General features: G+C 38.7%; 1 protein-coding gene across 1 annotated transcript in view; it reads right to left on the bottom strand.

Annotated features, from left to right (window-relative positions):
* Nucleotides 1–12,407, bottom strand: part of zgc:172282 (leucine-rich repeat and fibronectin type III domain-containing protein 1-like protein) — a 245,657-nt gene that overhangs the window by 131,034 nt on the left and 102,216 nt on the right. Inside the window, exon 2 of the mRNA XM_050075103.1 lies at nt 4,423–4,531. The gene's annotated coding sequence lies outside the window, so the exon portion shown is untranslated. The remainder of the gene's footprint in view (nt 1–4,422; nt 4,532–12,407) is intronic.

Raw genomic sequence — 12,407 nt, forward strand, 5'->3', positions numbered from 1 at the left:
CACCAGGAGGAAAAAATGGATCAGTATCAGGTATCTTTTGAAATTCTTGTTGTTTAAACAAGATGTTTTTCATATTTTACAAGATCTGTGGATGCCAATCCCCACGCTACCATACTATATAGTATGCCAGATAAAGATTTAGTATGTCCCAATACATAGTATGTGAAATGCAATATGCCAAAAACACCAGAATGTTCTACTACATCTGGTTTTATTTTGCAGTATGCAAGCCAGTATGCTTTTCTGGCTATTCTGAGCCACTCTCCACAATCCAATTGACAGCTGATTGACAGCTGTCAGAAGCTGCAATGACGAATGACAGCACATTCAAGTAATCGCTGACCAATCCAATACTAATGATAGGAATATTACTTGTTTAAGTGAACAAAATAATCATAAATATCACAAACAATGACAGGACAAAACTATGAAAATAACAATGACAGAGCACTGCAGATGTAATTTCACTGTTGCAGATATAATATGTTAGAATCTACAATCTGTGCAATTAAAACTTTAAAGTTAAACTACATATAATGTAAGGTAACAACAATAGAGCTCTACGGGTTGATCTTTGTCTCTGGTGAACTCAGTAAGCGGCGTTTGTTTTATCTTCTTGGTAACGGATATAAAAGCAAGGTGGTCAAAGTTCACTGCGTAATGTTATGAGACAGTACTATGCCCCAAATGTGTGCATACTGTATGCAGCAGTACATACTTTTTAAGGGCAGCTGCAGTACCTACTCAAAGAAAAAGAAAAAGTATGTGATTAGGAATGCACCCCATATTTTCGTGTTTTAACAAGATACTTTTGCATTATAACACACTTTTGTTGTTTTGACAGTGTACTATTTATCTTGTTCTGATGTTATAAAATAAAACATTTCATGTTATAATGTGATAACTGACACTGAAAAAAGTTCCATATCATTATGTGATAATTCATTGTTAACATCATCACTTTAAGTTTTTTATGTTGTGATGACCTAACATATTGTTTAAATGTAGGACTCATGTTTAAATGAAAAAATGACGTGCGGAGAAGGGTATATCATCATCATACATGATGAGATTTTGCTGTTATTGAGTGCGTTAGATGGTACTGTGATAAGTATGCATACTGTAGGCCTACACAAAAAGGATTTTAATGATTCATACACATACAGCAGATGCACAAATGTGTGTTTCGGGGACCAAGCTGCAAAGAAAAAGGACACATGTTGTGCAAATGCAATGTATGCAACCATTAAATAACGGGGGATGTAACGGGAAATACTATTGGGGTAAATTGCTCACCTACACTGCCAGAAAATGTTTAGAGAATGTTATGGCTTTAACTGATTGCCTGAATTGTCCTCCTGACTGCTTTTTGGGTTACTGCCAGTAGTCCCAAATTGATGACAAAACCAACAGAAAGAAAGACCAGTGAAATGAGTTCCTAACTTTTTGTGCCCCTGGAAAAAAATAATCTAAAGTATTAGGATCTTAAGAGATAACAGAGCGTCTGGGGTGGAGGTTGTCCATGTTTTGTGATAGAAAATAAACACCTATACCCTCCAGCACTTAAATAAAAAGGCAGTGCGCACAACCTGAGAGAGGACAGTTGTGAAAGTCCACTGAGTTTATATCTTAATGAATAAATGTACAATGGATCAATGCAGGTCTAGAATTTCTCTTTATAGCTTTGCCTGTTGATTGATAGCTCACGTTGGTCTCAGGATCTGGAATGTTTTGTTGTTTTTGACCTTTGTTCCCACTGGTCTATGGGGTTAAGCCGCGCTGTGCTCTGACAGGCTCCCTGCCAAAATCTCCACTGTCTGCAATCTGTCCAGTTACAAACCCGGCAGGTTTATAAAGGTTTAAATGTGGCCTGACCCAGTCAAATATTCCTGACATCAAATTGCTGTACTTTACTCCCAAACAGCTGATAACAGTTTGTATACCAGGTGGCAGCTGAGGAACTAAGTCTTGGCCTTTGAATGTAACTGTATACATATAGATGTCTAGATCTGTAAGACAGCAAAATGTGCTGTCCTCACAGGTATAGTTTCAAATAACAAATCTCAGTGTGATGGATCAAACTGAATCACAGGTAAGCGGAGTTTTCAGAGTGTATATTTCTTTGTATCCCTATATCTATCAAACAAAAGGAAAGCTTAATAAAGTGATAGTGCTATAGGCAATGCTGAGGTCTATGAACACCCTACCAAGAGCCTGCCGAAAAGAAAAAGAATAAAGCCGCCTGTTTTGGACCGCAGCAAAACTGAGGCAGCCTGGTGCGCCACAGTGTTTTGGCTGGTAATGTCTTTGCTAAAACCTTCTTTTCTCTGTTGTTAATTGATAGTTTTCTATCGCCAGTTAGAGTTTATACATTCTGTTGCAAATGGCCGTTGATTCGGCGTTGGTGAACGCTGCTCCCCCGTGTGCCCCCATATGTGTGTCTGAATGCCGTCTTAAACTGAGATGACGATGTTTTCTCCGGTGAAATGTAATTTATCAGTTCTAACGTTCAAACAGACATTAGTAAAACATGATATTAATATATTACAATACATGAGAACGTGACTGCCACATAAACTGATAAAATAATTCATTCAGTCATTTTCCGTAACAGCTTATGGGGGTCACGGTTGCCTATCCCGGCTGACACTGTGTGAGAGGCGGGTACACCCTGGACAGGTCACCAGACTATCACAGGGCTGACACATAGAGACAGACAACCATCCACACTCACATTCACACCTACGGACAATTTAGAGTCACCAGTTAACCTGCATGTCTTTGGACTGTGGGAGGAAGCCGGAGTACCCACATAAAACCCATGCTAACATGGGGAGAACATGCAAACTCTGCACAGAAGGGCTCCCCCACCCCAGGGTTCAAACCAGGAACCCTTTTGCTGTGAGGTGACAATGCAGGAGTAACATAATCAAAATAACTTATATAACAAAAACAAGGCTGTCTCGTGAAAGTGTCTTGGGGGTATTACATAAAATACCTTTTCAAATGACTTCTTTAGTGCCTCTAAAAACAGGAGTAGATTTTCATTTGTGTGAATAATGTTTCGCCAGCAGAATCAAATTGATTTTCAAGATCTTCAGTATATCAGTATTTCTGGTCATGTCCTCAGTCTCAAACATGTCTTAACCAGGTCATATGATGTGCTACTTGAGTACACAAACAATTGCAGATGAACATTTAATATCAAGGAATTCACATTATAGACACAACTGACTTTCCATATAAGAATTTGACAGCTGGGGCATCGGTGGCTTAGTGGTAGACACCCCATGTACAAGGCTGTTGCCGCAGCGGCCCGGGTTCGAGTCCAGCCTGCGGCCCTTTGCTGCATGTCTCTCCCTCTCTCTCTCTACCCCCTTCATGCTTCACTGTCCTGTCGATTAAAGGCAAAAAATGCCCAAAAAAATATCTTAAAGAAAAAAAAAAGAAAAAAAGAATTTGACAGCTATTTATTTGTAATTAAATATATATTTTTTGTGTATTTATAAGAACTCCTAAAATGTGTTATTTAAAATGGTTGAGCCAGTTGAAAGCATGGTCACATGCACGTGTGTGCACTTGATCAGGATGGCACCACCTCTGCCTCATTTTGAGCCAGGAAAAACCCTGATGATTTATGAGTGCTCTCACAGTGTATCCCTTTTTGATTTACATCCATCTACTCTCCATTCTAGCCAGCATCAATAGCACTATCTCTGCTCTGCCTGCAAACCTGTCTGGCCTCTGTGCTCTCACAGCCCTGCTAATATGTCTGTAACAGAGACAGAGCACATTGGACTGCAGCACTGCTCTCATCAGACATACACACGCAGCCACAGAGAGGCAGTACACACACGGCAGGAGCACATTTACATTCACATGTGAATAAGTCGTATTGGTATGGTACATTAGTTAGGCAGGCAAATGCATCCATTTTTACACACTCACTCTCACAAATACACAGGTGCATGCATATGCGGTATGTTTAATTACATACGATAAATGACTTCGACTTAATACCACTGATGTGACACAAAAGTATGATTACATTCCACAGCTAACAGGCAGAAACTGTCCTCTAAAATTTAATGCGTACTCCTAGTTAGTGTAAAGACAGTATATTTTGTGTGTATTTCAATGACATAAATCAAAACATTATGTAATAGCCTATACTTATCTAATTTCCCAAAGGGGGTCATTAAAATTTTTATTAAACTGAATTGGCAATAACTGTTTATGTATGTTTCAGGTGCCATTAAAAGGAAACTGCGCAAGCTCCATGTCACAGTTCCCAACAGAGCCCATTTTGCATACCTCAATTAGCACCTCTTTAAATTCATATAAGATAAGAAGTACAGTAAAAGCTGTGTGTGTGTGTGTGTGTGTGTGTGTGTGTGTGTGTGTGTGTGAATCATCGCCTACCTCTATGTGGCGTGCTGTGATTTATTAAGACTCAACATGAAGATACATTGTGGCGACTGGAGATGGACTGAAAAGAAAAAAGATGGCCCAGGGAGATGGATCCAAAGGCCTGAGGAGGAAGAACAGAGAAACAAGACAAGGGTAAGTGCGAGATCGTCTATATGGATATCCCTGACGAAATAAAGTCTGCACATCCAATCCTACATTGTTACCCACTGCACTCAGTCGCTTTCGTCATAAATAAATAGCTGCCAACAGTTTCAGTGATGCTATCCTTACTGACATTGCACAAAAGTGTACAAAGACACTTTGAGTTAACAAGAGTCTGCAGCCACCCTGGCTGCTCTGTGAGGTTATACTTTAGCTTTGAGATAAATGCTAACATCAGCTTGTTAAAGATATACAATGCAGGATTGTCGGTTACTGTTTGCAAACACGCTCACCAGTGAAAGTGAAAGTAAAAGCCAACCCCAGATTCACTCTTGCTTGGTGTTTCACCTCGCTATATTTGCATTTGGTCGACACAGTGTCTCTTGGATGCCTGCTACTTGCAGTCTAGCACGTGGTACTAACTTTTTATAAAAACCTGACCTCATCTGAGCGCTGTGGGGGTACACACCCATAACATGGACCCAAGCACAAAAAAATAAAAGAAGAAGATAAGAAAATACAGGCATAGAGCACACCACCTCACACTTCTGTTGGGTCATAAGTGATGATTGAGAGGGATTACTTCTCTATGAGTCTATACACTATTTTATTTATTTTTTTGAAAATCCAGAATACTATATCTTTAACATGTCTCCAATGACTATCTCAGTATGCTGATATTTGGGCACTTATACGGTTTACCTTGTTAACCATCTTAGTTTAGAGTGTTAGCAATGTAACATTTGCTGTTCTTGACCGGATGATGGTGTTAGATAATAATAATAATAATAATAATAATAAGAGTCCTGCTGGAGTCATGAATGTGTGTACAAAACGTTATGGTATCTCATCCAATAGTTGTAGAGGTATTTCAATCTGGAGCAAAGTAGGGAATCGCCCATGAATACTTGTATAGCCATCAGCATGGGTAAAAAATACATGATTTGTTTCTTTTTCAGGAACATTTGTTTGGTGCATCCCACCTCAAACTTCATGTGTCTCAGCATTTATAGAGTGCTGCAGGGATGATTTGTGTATTTATTTTTTGTCGGCCAAGTTAGAGTCGCCATGGTCCCTCATGAAAAAGCCAATTGGACTTTTCCATGGATTATAAGACAAGTGAACAAAAAAAAGGCTCTGTAGCAAACAAAAGTTTATCAAATCAAATCAAGGTTATTTATATAGCACATGTAAAAACAAGCGGTTTACCAAAGAGTACAAAGAATGGCGCAAAAAATATATAGTAATATGACATGTACACAAATATGTAACAGAATAACACAGGTGAGAACAATTACATGCATAAAAAAGATTATAAAATACCAACATATTAAAACCACTACTAACCACCAAAGGCCATTCGAAAATAAGTACGTTTTAAGATTTGTCTTAAAAGTGTCAATGGAGGGGGAGGCTATACAACAGCTTTGGAGCAGCTACCCCAAAGACACGATCTCCCTTACCCACCAGCCTTGATCATTGTACTATGATACTTACATGTTTTGTCCGGCAAGATGGTCTTTACAAATTAACTTTTATGATTTTCTGAAGTTTAAATGCAGTCACCAGGAGTAGAAAGCTAACATTATGCTATACTATACCACAGTCACATGACTTAACGTCACCACCATAGTTAGGCTTAAAGCTGTGTTCAGCATCAAGACCTTCTGGTAGTCTCATTTTGCCAATTGTTAGCAACTGCCTTTTTAAGACACCAAAAAGCTTCAAAGTTCGTGAATGGGGTATTTACTGGCATATCTTTTGCCATAGAACAAAACATGACGGTCTCTGAAGTTTGTGTCAAGTACAGCCCTTATTACAGGCATCTTACCAAAAACCTGTCCAAAAAAACCCATTTAATTCAAGATGATGGAACAAGAATTTACTCATTCCTGCACCACTCTAGCTTAATGCTATAAATAGAGGCTATCCAACTTACGTCTACACCTTCCTGCCACTATAGTTAACAGTACGCTACGCTGTATTTTCTTAATTTCTACTTATTTTGCTTTGTTTGGGATGTTTCTGGGTACAGCACACAGGTGACGTCAGGACTTTACAAAAAGAGCGACTAGGCACCAGACTGTAAGCAGAGTCTAATCAACAGGAAGATACGACAGTCGCAAACACGGAGCTGAAAAAAAAACAGAAAAAAAAAAAACGCAAATACAGCGAAGCAAACCAACTGGCAGACAAAGCTGAAGTTGGCTTTCACTATCACTGGTGATACTGTTAAGCATCGTAACCGGCAATTCCTGCATAGTATACCTTTAAAGACGGCTGCTACTCTCTTCATGTAAACAAAGAGCAGATTACTTGTAGCCTGTGTCACTTAAGTGCACTAATGAGGAAAACGCTGATGCTCAACACCAACACTTACTCTTCTCTAATGTGGGGATGCACCACCTTTAATCCTTACACAGTTCTCCACACAGTGTCTAAACCTTATATGAAACCTCTTTTTAGTTATCTAGAAAAAAAAAATAAAAGATGGTAAGACTGCTGTAAAGTAAGATATCAAGACTCTAGTTATATTCATGGCAAGCAGAAACCTAGAAGTAGAAATATAAATTTTCAATTCCTAGACTTAAAACACTCCTGGCACCTCAAAATGTGGGCGCTGATGCAAAAGTTATGTCAGTTTTTTTTAACAATTCATCCCAATATGGATCAAAGGGCTATCAAATTGAAACTGACAGTCTGTACTTTTGTGTTTTAGTGAAGAGTACACACACACTCACACACACACAAACCAAACAGGATGCAGACACTTTGGCAGTCAGATTTTCAGCCAGCTGAGCTAACAAGCTGCAGGTTATTAGAAAATCATTACTCACATCAGAGGCCCAAAGACTCCTCATCACTAAGACATGAAAGAGCAATGTGACACAATAGTGGGACAGCTGATCGTTTTGTTGATGATCTACACGGCATTCTGCACATAAGTGGATACACACAGATGACCGAAACCCATTAATGACAACACTTAAGACAACACAACTTGTTTTTCCTCCTGCACATCCTGACAAGCCGTATCAATGAACAGTGACAGCAGCACAAGTAACACAGATCTTTGTGCATGCTCGTTGAGGTTGGCGGTCCTCAGTGCTTTAGTTCTCCTGACACACTCATGGGCTGGTTTTGACACCAAAAGTCTTAATTATCTTCACCAGAGGCATCCCCATTCTCCAATCAAAAAACAAAAACGTGTAAAACACACACGTGCACACACACACATGCACACACACACACTTTCTAGCAGTGACAGCACCGTGTTAATTATATTTTTACTTTAGTTGTGTTCCCTTCACTTTATGAGGGCTTTTTAGCTCCACACTTTATTCTGTAGCTTACTATCAAAACAATAATACACAAGAGGATACTTTGTGATATGATATGCTGATGCTGCAGCTATGTCTGAGTCCCCTGTGGCAGGTGTTGCTGGCTTCAATGAGATACTTAAAATTATAGCAAACCTCTGTGGAGTGGCTTTTATAAACCACCAGGGTTCCATTTTAAAATATATGGCAATTTCTAATAGGCGAAAAGAGCAAATCCCATCCGTATTTGAACAATCAATCAGTCTTAAGGGAGGGAAAGATAATTTGCAATGGTAATGATTTGTTACCTTGTATTTAGAACTGTTTTAACCTAAAATTCCTACATTCATCTCCTTAACTTAATTAATGGTGGGAATGTTTTGTGCCCAATAAATTGCCAAATTATGCCTTTCAGTTATTTAATTTTCCCCTTTCTGTCTTTTTTTGATCAGGTGCACATCTTTCCTCCTGACACACACAGCTCATGTTCATTTTAGGTGCTATTGAACCACTCCAGAATCTTAAACGGGCAATTACTACTTCTTAAGAGCTGTTTTGTTGCTGCTGTTGTTGTTATTGTTGCTGCCATCTTCGTTTTCTGAGAAACAATCTCTTATCTCTTGAAATATGTACAAAAATGATTCAATAAATACATGCATATTAGCCCAAGATCAGAATTCTGGATGAAACCCATGCAGTCCATTGAGATCCTACAGTATGACCTTTCAAATTACAGTGTTTATTATGCACAACATTACTAAGAATGATGTAACATTAAAACTGCATCAGAACAGAGTGCGGTTGGGATCAGAACAAATTGGATGTAGGTCATAATAGTATTTGAAGGAATGAATCTGACGTGATGCTAGACTACTGACTACTTACTCTCCCAATAGTTAGCATATCTTGTCTTTCTAAGACCCCCAAAGTATAACAATTGGTGCTAAGTAATACATAAGATGAATGCCGATGCCTCCAACAACCAGCATCTGTCATTTAAAGGTCCAGTGTGTAGGATTTAGGAGCATCTCTTGGCAAAAATCGAAAAACACTACAATAAAATTAGCCCTTTTTATCTAGCAGCAGAGGTCTTTTCCCTACAGAGTATGCCATATTCTGCTACAGCAGCCCAGAATGGACAAACCAAATACTGACTCTAGATAGTGCCATTCACGTTTTCACGTTTTTGTGTAGGCCACCATTGTTCTCCTAAATGCTTGGCACAAGGGAAAGGTTTCAGCTCTGCAAGCTCACGGAAAGATGCCACTAAATCCTATACACTAGACCAGGGGTTGGCAACTTTAACTATCAAAAGAGTCATTATTTGCTAAAAAAAGAACAAAACAAACTGTCTGGAGAGACAAAACATATTTGAATAATGGTTAGAGCCTGTTAAATCTAAATTAGCCCATCAACATTACAAATAGGTCTAAATGAGCGTTCATTAATATGATGTACGACAAGATGGCTACTCTGCAGTGGGCTGTTTATGATTCTAGTACTTTGCAGCTTTGGTAGTGAAAGCAAATAAATGTGTCCACACATTATTAAAGCTTCTATTTTCCTTCAAGACTTTTTCTTATTTAGGTTTGGAATCCATAGCTAGCCATGCTAGAGAGACACAGGCTAGTCACTGCTACTGAACCTCTGCAAAATTTAGAGGAAAAGGCACCAGGTCGTAGACGTATGACACATATTTTAGTTGATGAAATGTTAAAACATTTTCTAATTCGATGCATAGGCTACACATTTTTACAATTAAAGAATGCAATAATCACTGAAGAAATACAACAATTACAAATGAAAATGTGAATGTTCAAAAATAGCTGAAAGCTAGCTAAAAAAATGTTATTCATTTTCAGATAATTTAGGTCAAGGCCACAGAGAGCCATTGGAGATGGTCTAAAGAGCCACATGCTGCTCTGGAGCCGCAGGTTGCCTACCCGTGCACTAGACCTTAACATTTTATTTAATGCTAATCTGATAAACATAAATAAATAAATAAATAAATAAAGACATTCCCCCTATTCCAAATTGCATACTTTTTCTTTTCACTATCATGACATACTGCAGCGACCCTTAGAAAGTATACACTGTTTCATTGAGTATGCATGCGATTGGGCGTTACCTTGGAGATACAAAACGCCATTCATCAAACTCACCAGAGATGAACGTCCACTGGATAGCTTTGCTGCAGTATATGTACTTTTGACTTTAAAGTCGGCTAATTACTGTATACATTGTAGCATTAGCATGCAGTATTATATTCACTACAGTAAAATCACATTTTGTTCTCTGTCATTGTTATTTTCATAGTTGTGTCCTGTTTAGTTGATTGTCTGTTTGATAAATGTTCACTTAAACAGTTCCTATTCCAATTGTTACTATCTATTCAACTGCTCATCAGTCACTTAAATGCGTCATCCATCATCATAACATCTGTCTACGAACTGTCAATGAGCCATCTGTTTGCGGGTCAGTCGATGTGATGTATTTTCCACTGCGCAGAGGATTGTGGGTCAGAACATACATACTGCAAAATGCCACCAGATGCAGTAGGACATCCTGGTATTTTTGGCATGCTGCATTTGACATACAATGTACTGGTACATATTAAATCTGTTTCTGGCATATTAAATAGTATGGTAGCACAGGTATTTGATCGCACAGATTGTTAACCCTAACACAACCTACTATGCTTATTATACCAATAGCTTAAAGCTAGATTACAGTTCATTCACTTTATATACAACACTTATGAGCAACACTGATATTGGAGATGCCTGATGGTGAACTTGTTGATTTTTTTTTTTTGATTTTTTTTTTAATCTTGGTTAATGTGAAGAGGTTCTCACATTTTATTTAATTATAGATTTAATCTAGTTGTAACATCCATTAACATCATTTCACTTCTATTAAACTGCAAAACTTCTCCAAGACTTTGCTGAAGCAAAAGCCCAATTAAATGAAGCTTCTTCAAAGAGCTATTCTTTTCAACCTATTTTAAGCCTCCCATTAACCACCTTTAGGTCTTGAATCTGTCTCTTTAAAACACTGCCTTATCGCCTCATGTGAACCATCAGACCGCTCATCTGTATTGTATGATCTTGAAAGTCGTTGGTATTCCACTCAGTTGGCCTCTATATTTAGCATGTGTTCTCTCCGCTCAGCTATTTTAGATAGTGGTGAAATGACCTGTCAATGAGCTTGGTGTGTGGGTATATATGCTCGAGCATGAATTCGAAAGAAAGAGGGTGAAAGGAAAAGTGTGTGAACGAGTGGAAAGCAGAAGGAAGGGCGTCTGTGAGGTGTGTGTGTGTGTGATGGCTTTTTACCGACAATCCCCCTGATACTTTAGCTTTGAACATTAAAGTAAAAGAAGGAGCAAAGAGAAATGTGGAAAAAAAAGCTACGCCAGAGGTCTGAAAGATTAAAATAAACAGGGCAGAAACACCCATAGTAAAGCCCCCCACCCCCAACCGATCCTCCACACACACACATTCTTGTACTTCTAGTGTTGTGAGGACCCTCATTGACATAATGTATTCCCTAGCCCCTTACCCTATCCGAAACCATCACAACTAAATGCCTAACCCTAACCTAAACCTAATTCTGTCCTTAACCCTAGAATCAAGTCTTAACGCTCAAACGGCCCTTTGAAAACGTGAGGACCCACCAAAATGTCCTCACTTTGCAAAAGTGTCCTTACTCTGTTGCTAAAATACATTGTATGGTCCTCATTATGTAGTGTGTACAAGTACACACACACACACACACACTTGCCAGTGAGTTTGTTTGTTTTTGACCTGTGGTTCTCTGTTTTCTGTGAAGAAAGTAGGGAATTCCTCTCTATTTTCTCAATATACATCTTTTCCCCCATCTTTTTTTTTACCGTCCTCTCTCCCATGAACCCCCTCGGCATCCTCTCACTCTGTTTCCCTCATTGTTTTTGTTTTTACCTTATTATTTCTCACTTTTTTATTCTACAGTAGCACAGGTTCACTTATCAGCTGCCCAGTAGGTCAACTGCAGAGGTGTGACTAAGTGATTATCTGAACTCACCAGTAATTTTTTTTAGAGAGGGCAACGTGTTACCTACAGTTTCGCATTTTCTCCTCAGGTCTGGTGATTAAAAATGAGACATATATACAGTATGTGCACATGCTGTTCCAACTGTATACTATTTTAGGACATATAAAATACACAGTATGTATACAGTATATGTGTTTATATCATCTGTCTCTACTCTTCTCTCTACTTCTCTTTAATGCTTATGGTACAGCGTGTACTGTATATGTACCTGCTATCATTTCATTGTGCCTGCAGGTTTCTGAAGGTGAGTGCAGCAGAGTGTTAGACTTTCCAACACCTGTATAAAATCTCACCCACAGGCTAAACCAAGCATGTCACATCAGCAGCATATCAGTGGGGACAGATTCGCAATGAAAAAATAGTGTTGAATTTTTCATTTACAGCGATTCAAACCATCTGCTGAACGATGCACCAGCACTGATA

Source organism: Epinephelus moara, chromosome 2, assembly GCF_006386435.1.
Source record: "Epinephelus moara isolate mb chromosome 2, YSFRI_EMoa_1.0, whole genome shotgun sequence".
Classification (NCBI taxonomy): Eukaryota; Metazoa; Chordata; class Actinopteri; order Perciformes; family Serranidae; genus Epinephelus; species Epinephelus moara.